At 40.2% G+C, this 23,319-nt stretch overlaps 1 long non-coding RNA gene across 1 annotated transcript; it reads right to left on the reverse strand.

Annotated features, from left to right (window-relative positions):
* Window positions 1–18,741: 18,741 nt before the first annotated feature.
* LOC135469692 (uncharacterized) lies at window positions 18,742–23,043 on the reverse strand. Its single transcript, XR_010444350.1, has 3 exons — window positions 22,821–23,043; window positions 19,943–20,047; window positions 18,742–18,934 (listed from the first exon to the last, which is right to left on the reverse strand). It is a non-coding gene; the product is annotated as an uncharacterized LOC135469692 (long non-coding RNA).
* Between the last annotated feature and the right edge of the window lie 276 nt (window positions 23,044–23,319).

Genomic DNA, 23,319 nt, shown 5'->3' on the forward strand with positions numbered 1-23,319 from the left:
GTTCTGTAATATAAGTCTGTGTCGCTTTGGTTCTCAGCAACCTTTGAAGGCCAATGTTACAATGGCAGAGGCATAAGCGACACAAGGTAACGATTATCAATTTAACGCTCTGGAAGGGGAGGTACGCTCCAAAATTTGTGTAATAAATAATCAAGGGGAGGTATCCACTTCTGAACCTGTCGGCCTTGTTGGCTTACGACCTAAGGCCCCTGCAGAGCAGTTTGTAGAGTGGCGGGTAGACCGACTTGAGCGGAAGTTCCGGTCAGCCGTTTCGTCATTGCGCAAACTGGCGACTAAATTAGAGGTATTGTTGCCTGAATGTGCAGATATTTTGGTTCTAAAACGAACGCGCGATGAGCTTATGCATTGCATGGAAAATGTAACCGCCGTCCACGAAAGATATCAAACAATGTTTCCTTTTGTCGATAAATGCGACGTTTTCGATCGGCATGACGCCGCCGAAACCGATACTCATCGTTTAGTTAAGCAATGTTCGGAGAAGATAAGAGAGTTAAATCGTAATGACCAGTCAGATAGAAAGTCAGTCGCATTGGAAAGTTTTAAGTGTTCCCGGTCGTCCATTACTTCCCAAGGGATTAGCGTGGAAGCCAAGGTAGCAGCTCTGAAGGCAAAACTGCAAAATATGACAGTGGTTGAACAAAAAGGAGTAGAATTGGAAAGAAAACGAGCCGAATTAGACCGAGCTAAAACGCTAGAAGAACTTATCATGACAGAAGCAAGGCTTAGAACCATAAAAAATGCTAACAGTGTCGAACCTGAGATAAAACTCTCACTGCCTTTAGAATCACTGTCCTCAGAGGCAAATGTGGAACAGTTTCTGATAAGGTCTGAGGTTAACTCTTTTGCTGAATCTGACGTGGCTCCTAATCGGTTTCAATGGCCTACATCACAGCAGGCACCGCTACAGCCAGTTTCCCAGGGGGCTGATCATGGGGAGTGTGGAACTGATATATTAGACTATACAGCTCCACACGAGTCAACCGCTCGTCCCCTATTCCGCTGTAGTCATGTCGCTCTTCCCGACCAGGTGTTGCAAGAGGACATCAGTCGACGCTTCACTAGTAACCCGTTTAAACCTAATGTTAAAGCCCCTGAGTTCTCTCCTCGTTCGGGTATTGGTCAACCAGAGACGTCCAGTCCTGAGAGCCATGCCACGAATCTGTTGCGAGACATGATTAATTCTTTGGCAGAGCAAATGAGCATTGGTAGGCTTCCGACTCCTGAACCTGCTGTTTTCAGTGGAGATCCTTTGTCGTATCCGTTGTGGAAGAGGTCTTTTGGAACTTTGATTGGTCGGAAGGGAATACCTCACAAAGAGAAAATATTTTATTTAAAGAAGTGCTTGCGTGGTGAGGCCAAAGAAGCCGTTGACGGCTATTTTTTTCTCTCCAGCGATGAAGCCTATTTTGAGGCGATCCAGTTATTAGAAACCCAGTATGGAAATTCTTTCGTCATAGCAAATGCGTTTAGAGATAAATTAGAATCGTGGCCTAAGTTATCAGGGAGAGATGGTCAAGCATTGCGAACATTTGCGGACTTTTTGCACCAGTGTTCAGCGGCCATGTCAAGTATTCCAGGTTTACAATGCTTAAGTGACAAAAGAGAGAACCGAAAGATTCTTATCAAACTCCCTGATTGGCTGGTGGTAAGATGGTGTCGTAGAGTAGCAGAGTGGAGAGACAAGTATTTCACGTTTCCTCCCTTTGCAGAATTTGTTAGTTTGGTGTGAAGGAAGCTAGAAGTGCGTGCGATCCCATCACTTCATTACAAGCCACGAAGTCGAAACGCAATAGATCGAAGTCAGATCAGAGACGTGGCACAGAAGTTAGTACGTTTGTGACAGGATTCGAAAGTCCGCACGTAAAAAGTAAAATGTGCTACCTTTGAAGGCTGCCTCATGAGATTGATATGTGTAAGAATTTTCTCCAGCGATCTGTTCAAGAGCGAAAGCAATTTGCCGAGGAAAGCGGTCTGTGTTTCGCATGTCTTGAACAAGGTCATCGGTCAAAGTGGTGTAAAAACAGGAAGGTATGCAATGTTTGTTCAAAGAGGCACCCCACTTCCTTGCATGGGGATCGAATTAACAAAGATGGCGAACTTGATCATGCGATGAGTAAGACTGTTTTTGCGACGAGTCTATATGACGACTATCGTGTTGGTGTTGATGGGTGCAAAAGTTCCATGATCTTGCCTGTCTTTCTTTCTCACACTGACAATCCAAAAAGGGAAGTGATGGTCTATGCTCTTTTAGACACCCAGTCGGACACGACATTTGTTTTGAATGACGTGTGTAAAGGGTTAGGCTTGAAGGGGCCGTCTGTGAAACTGAGCTTGTCGACTAAGAGCGCTGATGGAGAGTTGATTGACAGTTACAAGATTAGTGGCCTAATCGTGCGCGGATGTGACTGTGACCTCCAGATACAGCTGCCACCGGTCTACACACGTGACGTAATGTCTGCCAACAGGTCACACATTCCTACGCCAGACATGGCTAGACGGTGGCCCCATTTGCAAAATGTGGCGCAATTCTTGAAACCTCTTCAAAATGTCCCTGTCGCCCTCTTGATTAGGTACAATTGTTCACGTGCACTCGTTCCTCGGGATGTTATTCCGTCAGTAGGGAACGAGCCGTACGCTCAGAGAACAGATTTAGGGTGGGGCATTGTAGGGATAGTAGGGCCACATGACGAGGATATTCGGGATTCACTAGGAGTAAGTCACCACATGTTAGGTAGTGTCGTATCCGCGGAACGTTCGGAAGGCGAAGAGGTTTGCTCAAAATTACTTACCTCAACCATAGTCCTGCGTACGGCTGTGAAGGAAATCATCAGTCCGGCGGACGTCTCCAAGATGATGGCCCTAGATTTTTCCGAAAGTAAATCCTGCCAAGGCCCTGTTTCTCATGACGACAGGAAATTCCTTGAAGATTTCGTCTGGCATTGGCCTTAAAAAAAAACATGGCCGTTACGAAATGCCTCTTCCTTTGAGAGATGAAAGCGTGTTATTGCCTGATAATAAGCAAACGGCTATCCATCGGCTAATGACGCTTAAGCGTCGTATGCTGGCTAACCCTCGGTATCGGACAGATTACACCTCCTTTATGCGCAATATTATTATGGAAGGACATGCGGAAAAGCTCTCCGATGAAGAGGTTAGCAGCAATCCTGGTATGACTTGATATATTCCTCACCACGGGATTTACCACCCAAAATATCCATCTAAATTGCGCGTGGTGTTTGATTGCAGTGTTAGATACAAAGGAATATCCTTGAATGATGATTTGTTGCAGGGTCGAGATTTGATTAATGGGCTACAGGGGGTTCTTTGTCGTTTTCGCCTTGAGCCTATGGCGTCCATGTGTGACATTAAACAAATGTATCATCAGTTCAAGGTAACTCCCGAACACCGAGATTTGTTGCGTTTCCTTTGGTGGCCGGAGGGTGACATTACGTGCCCGGCAACTGAGTATCGCATGAATGTCCATATGTTTGGGGCTGTCTCCTCTCCCGCATGAGCTAATTTTGACCTGAAACGAGCAGTAGATGATCATGAACATGAGGTCGGAACTGCAGCAGCTAATTTCGTAAGGCGTAATTTTTACGTGGGTGATGGCCTTAAGTCAACTAGTACTGTCGAGGAAGCTATTGCCTTAATCTCTAGCAGTAAGCAGTTGTGTCGCCGTGTGGGTCTAGTTCTACACAAAGTTCTCAAACTCCCCAAAAGTAATGGCCTTAATCCCTCCTGAAGACACAGCTAGAGGCACAAAATGTTCTGACCTTTTGAACGGTGTAGGATCGGTAGAACAAGCTCTGGGTATCCAGTGGGTAGTCGAATCTGATGTGTTTACGTTTCGTATTGTGTTGAAGGATCAACCTTTGACAAGACGGGGAATTCTGTCGACTGTTAGCTCAGTTTATGACCAATTTGGGTTTGTTGCGCCGGTTGTTTTGGTTGGTAAGCAGATGTTGCAGCAAATGTGCCGTGAACGAGCTGATTGGGACGACCCAGTTCCAGAGGCAATCCGCCCACAGTGGGAACAATGGCGTTTAAGTATTTTCAGCCTCAGAAATCTAGAGTTAACGCGCTGCTTCAAGCCAAGTAACTTTGGTAACGTAAAGGCAGCAGAGGTGCATCATTTTGCAGATGCCAGCACTCGAGGGTACGGTCAATGTTCCTACATACGAGTTATTAATGACCAGAACGTTGTTCATTGCTCGTTGATAATGGGTAAGTCACGTGTTACACCGTTAAAATCAGTAACCTAGGTTGGAACTTACGGCAGCACTTGTTTCAGTAAGGGTTAGTTGTTTTTTGCAAAATGAACTCTTTGGTACCTCCGATTACATGGTGGATCCAGTAGAGGTTTTCTGGACGGATAGTAAAGTGGTGTTAGGCTATATAACCAATGACAGTCGCAGATTTCATGTGTTTGTAGCCAACCGGGTTCAGTAAATCCGAGAGCACAGTTCTCCCTCTCAGTTGCATCACGTTAAAACAAACGAAAATCCCGCGGATGATGGTTCAAGAGGCATAACTGCAGATGATCTTGTCCATCGATCTACATGGATCACCGGGCCTTCATTTTTTTGGGATACGAAGTTTGAGGTACCATCTTATAACGCACCATTCCCAATCAGTTCAGGTGACCCAGAGGTAAAGAGTGCAATATCCGCTGCTACCCAGTCCGATCAGGTCGTCAGGCTTTGATGTAGCTAGATTAACTCATTTGTCTGAATGGTTTCGTATAAAGCGGGCTGTAGCAAATTGTTTGAGGCTAAAGTCTTGGTTGTTAAATCGTAGTCGATGCGACAAAGTTAGACCAAGAACTCGATCAAGCAGCAAACAACTCAAACATATCGATCCGGTCACGGTGGAGCTCCTGAGACAAGCTGAGGTTGAAATTTTGAAGGCGGTTCAATGGGACCCTTTTCTAGCGAAGTAACTGTCTTACTTTCACATGGTATTGGTGAACAAGGTAGTGGTCGACAATCTGTCAAACGTAGAAAACAGACACTCAAGCGCACCAGTAAGTTGTACCGCTTGGATCCATTCCTAGACAAGGCCGGCGTGATGAGAGTAGGAGGAAGATTGAGAAAGTCGGGATTGCCTAGCGTTGTTCGGCATCCTGCGGTTCTCCCGCGAAAGCATCACGTGACAGAAACGGTAGTTCGTCACTGTCATGAGGAGATAGAGCACCAAGGCCGTGGGATGACCGTTAATCATGTGAGGTCAAGTGGCTTTTGGATAATCGGTTGTACTTCTGCAGTTTCTATGTATATATACAATTGTGTTCAGTGTCGGAAGATGCGTCGGCCTGTAGAGGAACAGAAGATGGCTGATCTACCCTTTGATCGTCTTTACCCAGCTCCTCCGTTTGCGTACAGTGGTGTTGACATGTTTGGGCCATGGTTTATTAAAGAGGGTCGTAAAGAACAAAAACGGTACGGTGCCTTATTTACATGTATGGCATCGAGGGCTGTTCATATAGAGACAGTGAAAGATCATAGCACCGACTCTTTCATTAATGCGCTTAGACGGTTTGTGTCATTACGTGGATCTATAAGACAGCTGCGGTCAGACCGAGGCACAAACTTTGTCGGCGCAGAACGTGAACTTCGCGCTGCAGCGGACGAGATGGATCATGATCGCGTGCGTGAGTATTTGTTAACAAGGGAATGCGACTACGTAGCATTTAAAGGAAGGTTAAGCTGTTGGTTAGTGACTCGTCTCTCGACGCGAAGGGTAGGCACAAACGGCCACTAGGCCACCTTGACCGACCGGTTCAGAATTTGGTTCTGCTTGTGCCAGCGTAGCTGGAGTTGCACGTAAAAATCATCCCCAGTAATGATTTTGAGGAGGTATGTGAAAGCTGTAGTTTGCAGCAAATTCAGCTTGTCTCCCCTGATAGAGGGCTTGTTTGACCACTATACGGCATTCAGGTGTGGCCAGGGAGGATCGGGTGTGGTCACTGACCGGCACAGGTCGTGCTCTGCTTGCACATGTTATCCCGTCTTGCGATTCTGCGTTTCTGCGTAACAAAGCCAAAGTGGTGCGTATCTGTTCTTTGTTTTTGTATGGTGGTAGTTTTTGTGTACGTTTCATGTCCTATTAATTTAGAGAAAATACTCAAAACAATTGTTTTCGTCACGTGCCCACGTGGTACTTTGTTCAGTGTAATGTCTTTGTGTTGTAGTTTTACGGAGCAACGATACTAAAGGCTTCTGTAGCAGAAACGTTGGCGTTTGTTCTTCTTTCCGACTCGGTGGTCGAACCCAACGAAACGGAACGGGCCGCTGTAACATTCCCAGTCCCAGAAAGTCTCAGTTGTTGTTCAGATGTGTATTGGCAGTTAAGACCGGTATTAACTTTAGTCTGGAGTAAATGTCATGAGTTTTGCATGAGGCGAAAACTAATATAACGGTATTAGATTGAAATAACTTTCAATACACTTTTGAACTACCGGCCTTTTGATTATAGCGCCAAAGCATTGTAAAAGAGAATATATAGCTTGAACGAAGGTTAGCATCGTGTATGAACGTTTTAAATTTTGATATCGTAAACTGTGAAGCATAAACTGTTTTAAATTCAGTACATCGTCAATAATACACCCTTTAATGACATTTGCCCTGCAACTTTGTAAAAACAGCAATGTTTTTGCTGACGACGATAGCGACATTCTCTTCTCCGATGAAACGCAATAACGACCTGTGATAAAATATTATCCAATCAAAATTCAACAAGCACAATGACAGCACTGCATGCGACGGTTGCCATGAAAGTTAATTTACCTCAGTTGGGGATGATTTTAGTTTTCATCACATTTGATACACAATCACAATAAAACAGCACAAATGGACCAGATGTCCGTGAGGTTTAGTCCACCAAGATAATCTCGGTTTATGCAGAAATAAAATATAACAGTCTGGACATTGTTTTCAAGATCTGCGTGTTTTATCATAGATTGACGTATTCACGAATGGCTTCATAGGGGTGATCTTCACAAGAATTTTTATCACGTGTATCATACAAGCTTGACGGCTCAGACATTTCACTTCTACTCGTAACTTCTGCGGGAACTGAGCTCTCCTCTGCTGGAGTACTGTTTGGTCCAGGGCCTTTAGCACCACCTGTCTGTACAAGTTGCGGTTTTCTGCGGCTAATGGAAAAAATGGGATGACCATGAGGCCAAAAAAAAAACAATAAAACCACAATGAATACTTGTGTATCACAAATTTAAAACATCTATTACATACTATGCTGTGTATAGCAAATTTGAGACCTAGTACGTTCTGTTCCTTTTCCAAAAACCCTGACTGTAGTAGCAGTACATGTATTACTCATAAAGTGATTGTACACGGGTTTAAAACTAGTGCAGACTTACATCATAACAATGATAATGACTCCGGTGATCATGACAACAAGAGGTATTCCGACAGCACTTCCGGCAATCACACCCGTGTAATCCTTAGCGTTATCTGATGAGTCTGAAACTTTAAAATCAAAGTAAATTTGTGAATAATTATTTAGAATGGGATTAGGGTGGTGTGTTGTTAGATCTTGGAGTAGAGGATATAGGGTCGTGTGAAGTTAGCCCTGGAGTAGAGGGGTTGTAAGCTCTTAATTGATGGGGTAGAGGAATAATATGCTGTTAGCTCCTGGAGTAGAGTGTATAGGGTCGTGTGCTGTTAGCCCTGGAGTTGAGGGTATCACGGCGTAAGCTGTTAGTTTATGGCATAGAAAATATAGGGTCTGATATTGTTATCTTCTGGCGTTGATGATACAGGTTGTGCACTGTTAACTTCTGGCATAGAGGATACACATGTAAGGCCTTAAGCTGTTACCTTTTGGCGTCTAGCCCTATAGATGTAATACATGTTTTCAAAACAATATGACCTTCAGTCAACGTTGCCCACATTGCGGTAGACAAGATCATTTCTGTGGATCACAATTTATGTAAACATTTTAGTTCGACAAACCCAAAGACTTGATTTGCTTTCCTAAACAATATGTCAACTTCATTGTCCCTTTAAATGTCCCGATGTTCGATACAGACTAGTGACATAGAAGTGTGCAGAAGTATCAGTTGAAAAAGGCTGTCGGGAAGGTTTGGATCTAAGTGTCGAAACAGACATTCGTATACTGTACCAGCCGTAAACCAAGATGGACGCTTCAGGTCATGAGAGTTAGTATGAGAGTGGGGAACTCCCAAGTAGAGACGCCCTTATGCGCTGTATGTGTATCTGAGCGTCTATATATGTGTGTTGGAGATTATAACATGGCAGAAAACCTACCAAAACCATGTATATATCACCTTGTGTAACAGAGAAACGGACGGGTGCATATACCGATTATCTACTTAGAACAGGCTTTGTGCTTTTATCTTTTTTTTCACACAACATCAGAAACCTAAAACTATGTATATAATATTGTAGTCGTATATTGGAACAAACTTGATGCTTAGATTTACAGCAGAGCCATTACTGAACCTTGTATTTTCTAAGGTTAAAGCTGAATCCATTGAAGTCTCATTAATAGTTTTCTTTTAACATGTACGCAGTGGTGTACGTATATTTATTGGATATTTAAGGTAAAGTAGAAATACTACATAAATAGAGCAACACTCGCATTTTGCACCAGGCCTTCGGGTACACAGGTTACCTTTACTGATTCAGTAGTCAACATTTCCAAAGAAATAGCCTGGATTGTCCAGGTAAACAATCTTTTTTTAATATCAAATATAAAACTAACACATTTTAACAGCTTAACACAAATATCACATTTATTTCCACTAGAGCTTAGCTTTCGGAAGTACTGTACTCTAGAACTCATTCACCTCGTGCTGTCCTCATCTTCCGTTAATCCTCAGGTAATAATAACTTCATATCACCCAGCTGCTTGTGAGTTATGCGGAGTATCACGTCACAATTAACACTACTGTAAATACAATGTTTACGAAATGAATCGACCAGCATTATGGTGGGAGGAAACCGGGCAGAGCCCAGGGGAAACGCACGACCATCCGCAGGTTGCAGGCAGACCTTCTTCAGTACGGTTGGAGAGGAAGCCAGCCTCAGCTGGATTTGAACTCACAGCCATCGCATTGGTGAGAGGCTCTCGGGTCATATACTGCGCAAGTGCGTTAACCCATTGAGCCACGCAAGCCCCAGTTTGAAATATGCTTGTGTGGATTAAAAACAAAGAAGATATACAGAAAAAAATGAGCAATTACAGGCAAAATGTTTCGGACATGTAACTTTTAAATAATGATGAAACAAATGGAAGTAAATAACAATTATATTGTTAGCAAATGGGAAATGCTCTTGATTTGGAAAGAGCTGCTAAATTTAGCAAATTGTAATTCAGTCACGTGACTCAGTTCAAATGATGTCTAAGAAAGACCGTATACTCCCAAGTCGATGCGCCGGTTATTATTTCTTTACTTATGGAACTGAGGCCTTGTCTCCGCAGTGACCACTTTAATTAACTCTACTGTAAAGGATTTCTGACAGGACAAGGCAGAACTACGTCTTTTAAAATTGTTAAAATATGACAAAATTGATTAGATTACAAAGTGTATGTTTTACATATGAAGACAATCGTTAATGAAAACTTTGACAGCTGGAAGTGAAACATGCATGAATATTTTGGTTAAATGTTGTTCTTCTTAACGTTGATACAGCAAATGAAAAACACAGTGCCTTGTATTAAACAAAAACTTGCCGTTTTTGATCGAGAGTTCATTTTCTGTGGATTATTACTAAACTACCATATCTTTTATGATCATACAACTTTTATGGATGCGAAGACCAAGTTTTATGCTCCTAAATCTGAAATTTGAACAGAATTGTGCTGGGAATTTGTTTTTTGAACTTTCTTATCGTCTTAACTCTCTGCCTTACCGTTCCAGGGACCTTTGGCCGAAGGTTGGATAAAGTTGTATTATTGTTTTATAATTTTTATATGGCCTGCGTCTTTCAGTCATCATTAAAATGTTACGTGTAACAATTTGCCAGCTGCCGCACTGTGGTCGCCACGTTGGTTTTTCTTAAGCCTTTAAATCTTTTATAATGCAATTGCTTTAAGTCTTTTATACTGTAATAATGGCACGGAACGTTCATGGCGGTGGACGCCTAGTATACAGCAATTTCTAGGCCTGGACACCTTTTATTTTGCCAAATTCTTCTTGTCGTCAGGTAATTTTACAAAACTTAAATCTATAACTAACGCAAGACGAATAAAAAAACTTGCTGAAGAGAGAATATAGTCCGAGAAATTTAAATCAAAGGGCGTAGTGTCAAGATCAAATTAAGATAAAGCAAACTGCCTGTTAGGCCATATAGCCATATCCAAGTTCCAGGTAGGTGATTGGATGGGGCGTAAATGTACTTTGTACAGGACTCTCTAGACAATGTTTTGTACAAGTATTTACATATACATAAACAGTTTCTTTGGTTGTTAGCAAGGGACTAATACGAATTGAGAGGACTCCAGCTCATCCATCTCATGCATCCTTAACAGTTTTATTTAGAATATGTTGTAAAGCAGCCTAGGAATGTTTCTGCACCTGTATATTTGATTATTAACTTTTTACACACTTTTACAGGATTAAAGAAAAACATGTTTAGATATCAAAGGAATGCTTTCTTAAAAGTGTACTGTGTACGAGGGGCCCATGTACACAGTGCACGTGCACATAATTTTGTGTACCAGCAATATACAACTTGTCCAATGTTAAATGTACACATAGTATGTACAACTGATGCACTTTTAATTGTGCAATATATTTAGAGAGTACTGCAATGTTTTAGAGAGAGCTTCCTTCTATTATACGACCAGCAAATAGGAAAATAAATTTCTAGTGTGTGTGTAATGTCCTGTAGTCATTACAGTACCTGTTGCTGGATTTCCCATACGTACAGTTATAACACTTGACCAAAAAGCCACATCCAAGTTCCAGGAAGGTTCTTGAAGAGGGGGGATAAGTACTTTCTAGAAGAGTCTCTAAACATTTGTTTGTACATGTACAGGTACACGCCTTTACAAGAACATGTATGTGAACAGTTTAATTCGCTAAGAACCAACGGCGTTTCACCTGTACTTTTAATTGCTTATAATTTCCCGTCAACGTTATTCCCTGTATAACACTTACCTGTGTCACATTTCAGACCAGAGTATCCCGCCTTGCACATGGGTGTCCTCAGGGGACAGTGCCCAGTTGTTGAATTACAGACAGACGGTCCCTCAGTACAGTTCCCACATTTCTTCTCACAGTCGGGTCCATACCTCCCGGGGGAACATACTGAAACATACGCAGTCAATAACTCATACAATATGCCTACAAATGGGCATTTTGCGATATGACTGGGACACATATCTAGTGCAATATAGATAGAAATTTACCAAACACAGCGAACAAGAAACGACTCCCAAGAAAAGTGATTCGCCCAAGCATCACAGCGGCAATAATATATTTTGTATTTATTTCCCATGCAGTAATTAGAATACTAGAATCTTTAATATTTGAATAATGTATCTAATACGCGTAGACTTTTATGTGTTAATCCCCCCATCTCATATATCTTTTGCATACATAACTGTTTTGCAGTAGAAGCGAAATCTGTTTCTTTACACATCAAAACGCTATTATCACAGCCAGCTTATTTCATGTTTCTTTCTTTGTGTCCTTTGCCATTTGTCACTATGAGGCGTCACTAATAATACATATATTGATATTTCCCCATTTTTTATTTCGTGCACTTCTGATTAAGTTTGCAGAAGGCTTGCAAACATTTAGTATATGCAAAATAGAGATAGAGACATGGGAAACCAAAGGAGGCTCTATGATTGTAAAGTGTTTATATCAATTGCTTCTGTCAGGCAATACTCAAACTGTTTGACTGTACATTGTATGAACCCGTCCGAGTTTCATACTTCTTTGTTTCTTTTGTTGGTGTATTAAACACTGCTTTTGAAATTGGTCTTGTCATTATGGCCATGGTACGTACATTACGGCCAATGATTGGTATGCGTCTGTTTCGAGTCCTACATTCGTGGAATTTTTTAAAATTTCCACAGCCTTTGTCGTGAGGTAAATTCCCGAATCTTAAATATATAACTGACGCAAGACAAGTGAAAAGAGAATATAACCTTTGAATTTTAAATCAAAATGGGCATACAAGTAATGTTAAAGATACTGAATGTTAAAATGAAGAAGAAACAAATACATGCTACGTGATAAGAAGTATTGCTGTGGACATAACTGTCCGTCGTTCCTGCTGGACTAAGGCACATCAAAAACAAGTGTTGAATGTCTGTTAAAGACACCGTCATATAATGACGGTATAATTCCTAAGACAATTCCTCAAATACAAAAATCAGGGATTTTGGGAAAGGGATATCCTAAGAATTTGACGGCATAAAGGAAGCCGATGATAAGCAACGAATAGGTACCTATGTGGTTCAGATGGTTGGCGCGCTAGCGTAGCGTAATGACCCAGGAGCCTCTAACCAATGTGGTCGCGGTGCGTTCAAGTCCAGCTTATGGCATAAAACACCAATCAAATGTGAAAGGTCAGGTTATATTTTTGTGATTGTATGTACATGTAAATAGCGTAAATTGCTAATGCAAGGGAGAGCACTCCACATATGTGCCCTATCGTTCTTAAGTTGCCTCCCTTTTCTTGTGGCTCTGTATTGTAGTTTTGGTGATCGTTTGTGTTGGAGATAATTTTCTCTAAGGCGAAACAACCAGCTATGTTGTATGTTAAGGTTGTGTATGCGATACACAGCGCATGAGAGCTGAATTCTGTATGGACGGACACATGACGTGGTTAGTTGAGCTGGAACTTGTGGTGAAAATTCAGATGTAGTAAAAGTCGGTGTACTATAGTACAGGTTTGTACATTTTATTGGTATGAACTGTGCACATAACGGATTATAGTTCAGACAATCTTGTTGTCACATGAGCTTGTTAGATGTAACTGGCAATGGATGCTGTATAGTGCCATTAGACAGAATAGATTATTCATAACTGTTGTGTGTAATTACGTACTATAGTAGGCCCTACATATATTCTGTGTGGCAGATAGTAATTTAGCGTATGCAGGTTAATTATGACCAGAGGCATATGTAAAACTTAGATGTTAAGTTTGGTGATGTGACGATTGTCTGTATGCTGTGAGAAGTGTAAAAACATGTAACATATACGAGGTAATACCAAGGTGGTTCATACATGTAGTATCAGAGGGCATTAGGTTGTAATGTTGATACACGTTCAAAGTTAGACTAAGTAAGGTACCGGAGTAACGTATCAATACTCGTCGTAACATTATAATGTTATGAGCAACACAATAGTTGGAGGATAGTTGTAGTTGCTTAATTTTGTTAATGATTGCGACAATGATTGCGACAATGATTGCGACAAGTACTGTTAATGATTGCGACAAGTACAATTGTTGTTGCTTGTTTGAATTTTATATTTTTTCTAGTTTTTGTGTTTGTACTGAGGAAGGCTTATACAGCTTATTTTACCATGTCACGACATGACCATTAGAGTATGGAGTATACGATAGCAGCAGTGATCAAGCAGATAAAGTTGGTCTAGTCGACTAAGGGATTTGACTAGTGAGGATAGGTTACTATGTGTGGTTTTAAAGACCTGCAATAATCTTAGTATTGTATTATATGTGTTCATGGCCAAGATATAGGAGTGCTAATGGTTACAGATGGTGTAGGAGGTATTAACAGCCATTACAATATTGTATTAAAATCAGAACAGGGATGCCATTCTCGACATACTATATGTGAATACATGTGGAAGGACTTATTGTAACAACATTATACGAATACCAGATTGCTGCCAAGGCTACATGTACATGTGAGCTATTTATCTGTATTGGTTTGTATGTTGCAGAGCTCTTCCCTGGTTATTTTTGGAGATAGGAATAAATTTCGAACTTGCAATGCAGTGTTTGAGGATCAGTTGTTCTTAGCAAATGCTAATTCCGGGCTCAGCCCTTCCTTTCATCTTTACACAAAGAAAGACTAAAAGAAAGCAACGAATGTTTTAGTTTGGCCTATTCCGTCAGCTTAGCCTGTTACATCAACCCCATGCCAATAAACGCTTTTCTACATTTCGCAGACGAGCTGTCACTGTGAGCAGGTTGACAATCAACCTGAGTGACAGGGGGACGATTTCCAATCTAGTTGCACCGGATTCTTTTTACATTTAAGATTCATGTTTTCCCACCACTACGGATCATTCACCATTGATTGCATCACACTCGGTTTTGTGTAGTTTGATAATAAATATATTGATATTTTCCGACTTTGTATTCCGTGCACTTCTGGTGAAGTTCGCAAAAGGCTTGCAGATATTTGGTGTATGCAAAATAGAGATAGAGACATGGGAAACCAAAGGAGGCTATATGACTGTAAAGTGTTTATATCAATTGCTTCTGTCAGGAATAACGAGTAATTTCTTCAATGGTCCATTTCGTGCGAAATGGTTAAAATTTTAATATGCCACCCGTACTTTGCTCTGTTATATTATTGAAAATGGTATGTACATCCCGGAGAGAAGTAAATGTAGCATTTCTTTGTAACAGGCTATAACATTCTCAGAGTAACTTGTGTCACATTTCGCAGGTGAGTATCCCGGCTTGAAAATCGGCCTTCCCTGTGGACAGTGCTCGGATGCTGTGTTACAGAGAGACGGGCATCAGTACAGCTCCGGAATCTCTTCTTACAGTCCGGTCCATACGCCCCGTGGGTACACAATGTTATATACGCGAAACAAGGAATCAAAACATATTTTGACACAAACAGAATACTCTATATTGTACTGTAAAGTTATACTATGAACAAGTTGTTCACAGTATCGTAGGAGAAATAGACATTCTCATAACTTTATGTATTAGCACTAAACAGAGCAATTTTCAATGTTATCGGTATACAAATTACGTAGTACTGATATGCATGTCATTGTGGATGGCCAACATTTTTATGCCGTTGTTTCAAGATGGTACTGCATTCAACTGTCCGATGAGCAAATAAGAGAATAAAGCTTAAGTGTACGTATATAATCCCGTAGTCTATTTCCACCTGTCACTGGATTTGTAAAACTTACAGTTATATCATTAAACCGTAAAAGGCATATCCCGATTACAGGAGTCTCCTTAGATAGGGCGTATATGTACTTTCCAGAAGAGTCTATTAACAACGTTGTGTACTGATGTTTAAATATACGTGAATGGTTTTGTTTCGCTGAAAAATGTGGCTGTTACAAAATAAGCTGGCAAATTCGAACTGCGTTTCACTTTTACTGTTGATTTCTTATGATTTCACGTCAATGTCACTCTCTGTATAAATCTCACCTGTGTCACATTTCTCGCCAACATAACCCGGCCAACATCGGGGTATTTTCTGGGGACAGAAGCCGGATATTGTGTTACAGGCAGACGGTCCATCAGCACAGTTCCCACATGTGTTCTCACAATCTGTTCCATACGTCCCGGGGGTACACACTGATACATACATAACAAATAACTGATATTGGTCAGTTACACATTGGTCATTTTCGCTACGACGTAGACATAAATCTATGGGGAACATAGACAGAAATCCTCCCTCCAACAGCGAGAAGACAATGCCTTTCATTCGTGTAATCGAATAATATATCGAATTCGGTTTTTTTTTTACTTAAGCTCATCCATATCATGCATCCACAACCGCTTTCTTCAGATTAGAGAGATAAGAGTAAAATATTCATAGACATTTTTTTTGACATTAAATTGTTTTCCTTGTATTAATAATGCGATAATTTATGGTAACATTCTATGATCTATGACACAACTGGGTGAAGACTGGCCACGTCTCTGTTTCGACAATGTTAAAACTGTACGTGTACAACTTTAAACATACTCCGCCACTTTGACATTGTACAATGATTGTATAAAAGCACCGCTGTGTTTGGGCTTGAGTTGAACGTTACCACACAGGTAAAATCGTCCCATACCCTGTGGTCTTCTTTCAAACACAAAAGGATAAAAAAAACATTTTGCCATTGTATGATCTGCATGAAATTAGAGAATATGTTTTCACCATGACTTGCATTAGACCTGCAGTAATGGCAGTATATCTTTATATTTTGCCAAAACTGGCATCATCAAAAGAACATATTGAGACAGTAACAAAATGAACTGTACATTCTAATTTGATGGCAATGACGTATTCCGGATAAATAGGGTTACTACTAGCTTTGATACTTGTCACATGTCACATTACACTGAATCGTTGTCATGCAATTAACTACTATACATGTAGATGGTGTAAGTCGTGTTCTTAGATACCTTACCGAAAATCTGCACCTCACATAGGGTAAGAAATGGGGAATTAGTTATCATAATCTTCACAGTGTCCCCAAATACAGGACCACTGTTACAAACTCCGTCGATGATCTCCCCGGGACCTGCTGAGGCTGTGGTGGTGTCCTGGTAACACGTTTTGTAATTCTGGGAGGAGTTACCCACGGAGAGAGTGAAGCCGTTAAGTCGGATGCCACCTAAAACACAAAGCACATGACTTGGTGGACTAGAACTAGTGCCTTTTGAATACATTATGCGAATTATATGCCTCAACCGGCAAAACAAAATCTAGTCAAATTCCCGAGGATCAGTTTGATAACTAAAATTAGCTTCACAGACTGTTAAAATTATATACATGTATATAATCGTAAAGGAAGAGAGTTACCCGGAAGTACATGTAGAAGTAGTAGATTTCATTTTTGCCGGAATGACATGCGTGTTTGTATCTACAACACGATGTAAATGTCATGCGCCTACTTAATACAGTGATCATTGTATGGTTGTAAAAGTCCCTGATGTAAACAAAAAATTTTGGCATTTGACGTCAACATTTCTTATTTTAATTTATTTAGTGTTGGTGTGTTTGCATTGATCCACTACGCAGTACGAATAAATAGTGAACATATTTACAGTGTCCCTGATAAGTTCGGAATAGTTTTATGACTAGCTGTGTACGAGTATTTTTGTCCGTCTGTCTATTTGTCTGTCTGCTTTTTTATACATATCTGAGCAACTCATATACTTTATGAGATTTTTGGTTAATTTTGTGAATTATTGATCAAGTTTACTCGAGTGTGGCTATTTAAAGAGAGAGTTTAAACTTATATAATCACAAACTTTGTCAACGCAGCTCTTCCTGAAGTTGTGAACAGAATTTCATGAAACTGTGGGAAATGTGTTTTGGGTAATATGTAGTTGAGTGGTTTGTTTACATTGCCCAACACATTTCTTTAAAATATGGCAGTTTGAAGATATAATATGAACTCTGTAACGTCAAGGGACTGAACCCTGACTCATTCTGAGTGATTTGAAGTCAACGGCATAAGATTTTGACATTTTCTGTTGTCTGATAAATGACACAACTGGGTGACGACTGGTCCCTGTTTCGACAATTTCCGCGAAATGCTTGTTTGCCACCTTTGATGCTTTAGCAACACTAAGTTTTCGTCCTTTCTTAGTTACGTGGCATCTCCCGTGATTGTCAATAATATTCAAGATGACTTATGGTTTATAGGTCAAAGTGAGGGAATGGTTTGGGTTTAACGTCGTACTCAACAATTGTTCAGTCATATGACGACGAAGGAATCCTTAAAGTGCCAATAAGCTGTTGCAAGACGGGCATCCACCGCTCTTTTATTTAGTGCTGCTTCACTGAGACGCATTACCGAAAGGAACGACGCGGCCCGCCCGAGCCATTATACTGATACGGGTCAACCAGTCGATGCACTATCCCATTCATGCTGAACGCCAAGCGAGGAAGTTGCAACTTCCTAGTTTAAGGTCTTAGGTGTGACTCGACCCAGGATTGACCCTGGATATGAATAAAAGGGATATAACATCCCTAAATGCGAAATAAACCTGTGGGAAATCAACGCTCTTGTCAGGCATCGGACAAATCACCTGACTTAGAGTATGCACGAAGAAGCGCTTTGGTTTTATTTCTTAATGTGCAGATCATCATGTGTAATAACATACAACAGTACAAGCAAAGTTTTCAACTTTCACTTTGGAGTGGGGTGGGGGAATTGGCTTCAGAGTACAGTTTTTTTTAATGCAACAGCGCTCACTGAGCGAATGGGGACGAGAAATTTTGGTGAACAGGCTAAATGTGGGCAAGTCTAGGGGCGTGGGGGGGGGGGGGGGGGGGGCTCTAAGGTGACCCTAAGAAACCATGCAGTATCTGTGTACATGTCACCTTGTCTACATTGTAGCGACACGGTTTACCGGTCTCAGGGCACATCGGATGTGTTCACTGAGTTCCGAACAAGATCAACCATGATGTAATTCCAGAAACAATCCTACCGTTGACGAAACATTTGCATAATATTGAGAGGTGGTATATTAGGCATAAACTGCTCCCAAAATGTAATACTACTTTTTAACAAAATTCCGGGCCATATTTTTTTCATTTTGCATGAAAAAATTATTTTTGTTTAATAGGCCATTTTCATGTATCCTTTAAAGCCACAGAATAAGCGAGAGCTAGATTTGACACTGCAACCTCACAGGCCATTGATTAATGACCTTCTGAAAGAAAAGCCGTAACGCCTGCCCGGCAGGCCGGGTTCTTTTGAAAGGATTAAAAGCAAACTTACAGTCTCTGCCACACATCCTGTTATATATCCTGAATCTGTAGATGTTGTACTGTGAATCCAGTGTCACTGTCCAGAACGCGGGTTGTGGATTTTCTCTGGTGTGAGAACATGTATATGGTATGTTGTAAAACTCATGGCCAGTCCTACCATCAACTGCGAGTCTGGAGACGAAGGTAAAGCCTGGCTCGCTATAATCCGAAGACTGCTTCGTGCTTTGATTAAATGCCACATTTCCTGTCATTATAAGCACAATAATAGAACCAATAAGACGATAAATCTTATTGTTAGCTGAGTATAGTTTTTAACATTTTAGAAATGACGGCAAAATGTTTTTCCAGGTTAATTGTGAAACGGTTTAAAACTGATTGTATACACATACAGCAAACGACATGTCCTTCGGTTATTAATGCTAAGAACTTGCCTTAGAAATGAAGAACAAATATAAACTAGATTTCACTTCGGATTAAATCCTCACCGATGTATATCTTACAAAAGCGGGGGTCAAATTTGAGGAAAAACGAAATTGTCGCATCTTGCCAAGCTATTCACAAACCTACTGACATAATGCCAGAGGCAAAGCAACCGGATCTGCAAAGGTCAAGGTCATTTGTCTTCAGGCAGAACGACGGTTTGCACCACAGCGTCAGCAAATTGTCATTTTGTACAGGATTTAAAATTCGTAAAGATGTGTAGTACAAGTAGTACAGGTACGCATATAACTGATAAAAGGACTTCATTTCTGGATTATACGCTTAAATCATGAGGTTTTATTTTGGATAATTTCACAAATACGCTATTTAAATTATTTACTAACAATGACATGATTTATCTTTACAAAGCTTACATTTTTTAAGCTAAATGTATATCAACATTTACATTTACATGTAAGTAACGTTTTCAGAGGAAATCAATCAGCAAAAGGATTCTCCGACCAGTCGATGCTGCAGCTGGAATTTCATTTTTTGACATCTTTAACATTAAAACTCACACACATTTGAGAATGCTTCTAATAGAATCTAGATTCTTAAGCACGGCGTAAACCACCAATCATATAAATAAAAGAAATTCTAATAAATGTTTAGGCCTTTGTATCTTTTGTATTATGCCAAATGTAAATATATTAATTTATTACATTTAACTTTATCTTGTTTAACAGAAAAATAAAAACATTGCAAATTACGTAAGTATACTTATGATCACATATCTTATATACAACTTTGTATATGGAAACGTGTTACTTACGTCTAGAGCAAGTAGGACCATCCCAGCCAAGAGTACAGTTTCCGGAACATAATCCAGTTTCTTCATTACACTGACTGAAACAGTTCCCACACAGCTGCCCAAAAACTGAAATTCAGAGACAGACGGAATCAACTTTAGCATACAGAGAAGTCTGGACAGCTTTTATTTGTTTCTTGCACGTTATAATTCTAGATTTAATGTTTTAATTTGGTGTTAAGTTTTTAGGAAATAGTCTTGGGAATCTTTACTCATGGAAAAATATACAGGTTTTTAATTCAAAGAATACAAAGAAACTAAAAAAAAAAAACAAACAAAAAATGCTTTAGAGAGCTCAGGCATTAGTAAGATATATTCAAATATCCCATTAAGTTCCGTTCTTGCAAAAATACATGTATGACACGTACAAGTAATATCATTTTGTTCCTGCTATATGAGAAAGAAATAAAAATACAAATTGAGAAATGCATCTTTTATATCCACGTTAAATCTTTACTTTCACTGCTGTGAAGTTTATTGATTACGACGGATTCTTAGTGGAAACTGCATATGTCATGATTGTGGTTAAAATCCGATTGTTTGGTTGTCTCAAATTTTTACAATTTATGATTTTCGTTGAGTATATTTATTTATATGAATGGTGTTTTACGCCGTACGCCAGCTGATTTTTATCAGTAGGCACGCTGATCTCACCATATTGGGATTCACAATGGTTATATATTTCCTATTGTTATTTGACAGGTATTATTTGAACCGTACTGGAGAAGAGTTTGCTTTTACAAGAGCACCGAGTAGTATGGTGGGAAGAAATCGGATAGAATCCTAGAAAACCAGGGTCCATTCGCAGGCTGCTGTCAGAGATTCCTACGTAGGACCGGAGAGGAAGCCCGCATGAGCTGAAATTGAACTCACACCAGAGTTATAGTTGAGATACTCCTGGGTCATTGTGCTGGGCTAGTACGCTAACCACAAGGACTTTTATGGTTTCAGGCCAGTCAACGGACCGACAGACAAACAGAATAATTTATCGAGCAGCTCAAAATGTAGCTTGCTGTAGCATTTTTAGCAACCTTTTAGACACACTTTTAAAGTGTTTACTGTGTAAGGCCACTGTTTGGTGACTGGTGATTTTCTATCGGCATGATAAGTTGTTGAATTCATTTTATATCTGTCCACATACAAGTTATAGGTGTCTTTGGTACGTAAGGCAAACAGTGTATTAGGCACGTGGAGACTGGTTTCTATTTCCTTGTTTCAGACACATTTCATCATGAGGTATATGTAGTGGTATGAAGACTACTTTAGCATGACCATAATCAGTAACTGCTGACGTTAACACAGACGACTGCACACCTTGTCAAACATATACGCTTTCCCAGATATGACACAATAGCCTGTTGACTGTAGAGGTTGTTGGGGCAGATCCTCTTCTAAAGAACTCACTGAGTGTTTTAAAACTGTACGTTATCTCTGTATACGTTTGCATAATACTTATACAGGTACATTCTCTGACATGCATTCGGGGGAGAAATCGAGTACATCTACAAAAACCACCCCATACATGTACTATTACAAAGTACCTGGTGTAGATTTATGTACACTCAGTTTACCTGTAACTTTACAATACAATGGTGTATACAGGTGTGTGATTGGTGTTTGCACCCTTACACCTTTACAGTTGCGAAAGGAACATGAGATATAATCCCTCGCGCAATATGTAACTACACAATCGGCTGTACATGAATACGTTCAGGACAGAGTTGTTTATCTCCCGGGATAGGATCAGTAATCCAGACTGCAGTACTAGCAGGATTTACTCCAAAAATACAGTATCAGTTTTTACAGTGTGGATAAGTAAGATCATTCGAGGGGTGCAGTAGCACACGTCTAGTCACCTGCATGGGGCTGAAAGCTTCTATCTGGTAGACATTGGTGAACGTCTAAATCCAATCTTATAAACGCCTAGCTCCTGGTAAATACTGAAAAACAATACTTAAAAACAAACATTCCGGGTCAGTGATCGGAATGGATGTTTGTTTACATGCAACTTAATCGTAGTGGTGGAAGTAATGTCCTATCGAAAATGTGGACCGGAAATTTGAAAGCCGCTGCAACTCTGTGATATCACACGGTCATATACCACTGACTCCGTGTAATGGACGGTCTATAGGCTTATCTGCTTAACTGGTTTCATAACTTTTAATCGATTCAAGTTACGCAGTTGTTGGGAGAATTGGTAAACATGCAGATTAATAATCTGAGATAAGGGTGAATAACTCTTGCCATATTTTTGTTTCTCTTACATATATCATTATAGTGTAAGATAATCTGTACATTTGTACACCACTCATTTCCAAACTAGCCTCCATGTTTGATAATCACAAGACCTGTTTCCAGGTGTGTTAATCAATTCCTAGACAATTTCTTCAGAACATTAATATCTGGCTGGATACCATGCACTAAAACACATGTATCGTTTTGTACGCATTCAGAGGTTCATTTATATATTAACTTGCTTAGGATTGGGATAGCAGGTTTGGAGACAGGCCTTGGAACATTGACACCAGACATAAAGACACCATACTTTCATTCCTTTTTTTGTGTCTTTGGCAAAGAGAAGCATTTCGCCAGCATTATACACACACCAGTGTAAGTAAGTGGAAAGTCAGTGGCACTCCGTAAGTGAGGGCAACGAGATCAGAGAGTCATAGTCACACTAAATGTTTATCTGTCAATAGAATGGTTGTACTGGTTTCATATTTCAATGAAAACCTCCTTAATTAAGAGACAGGCTTCACCCAAGTCGTTTGTTTGGTGTGTGTTTTTCATAATGCCAAAATGAACAAATACGCTTTTCCTGAAGTACATGTAGATCACTTACCAAATGTTATTCCCATCACAAAAAGAAGAACTCTGCAGATCTGTTTCTTGTGGTCCTCCATGTCTAAGGACAAACTCTGTTCAGTTCTAAGGGCAGATCACAGAACTCTCTAATTCTATCCTGATGTAATTTGCCAGACAGAAAGAATTCTCATAAGATATGAAATCTTTCCAGAAGCTAAATCTGTACAGGTGGAACTTCTTCCCACATCTACTAAACATGTTCGCTCATATGTGTGAACGACAACTACGGTATCTTCCCATAACAGCAAGGCATATATGGGCCGAGTAGACTGTTTGAGGCACCCTCATAGAAGAATTGTATACGCACAAATGATATGAAAATAAACCCTTGCCTGTAATTTTATACCTGTAATTTATTTCGCCTAGACAGTCTGTCAAATCACTCATACGTGCTACCACACTTGCCTTGAGTCAGTGTCACGTAAACTCTACACAGTCATAATGCTTCAGGTGACGTCATAATTTTTCAAAAAGCA

The sequence above is a fragment of the Liolophura sinensis genome, chromosome 7 (assembly GCF_032854445.1).
Source record: "Liolophura sinensis isolate JHLJ2023 chromosome 7, CUHK_Ljap_v2, whole genome shotgun sequence".
Classification (NCBI taxonomy): domain Eukaryota; kingdom Metazoa; phylum Mollusca; class Polyplacophora; order Chitonida; family Chitonidae; genus Liolophura; species Liolophura sinensis.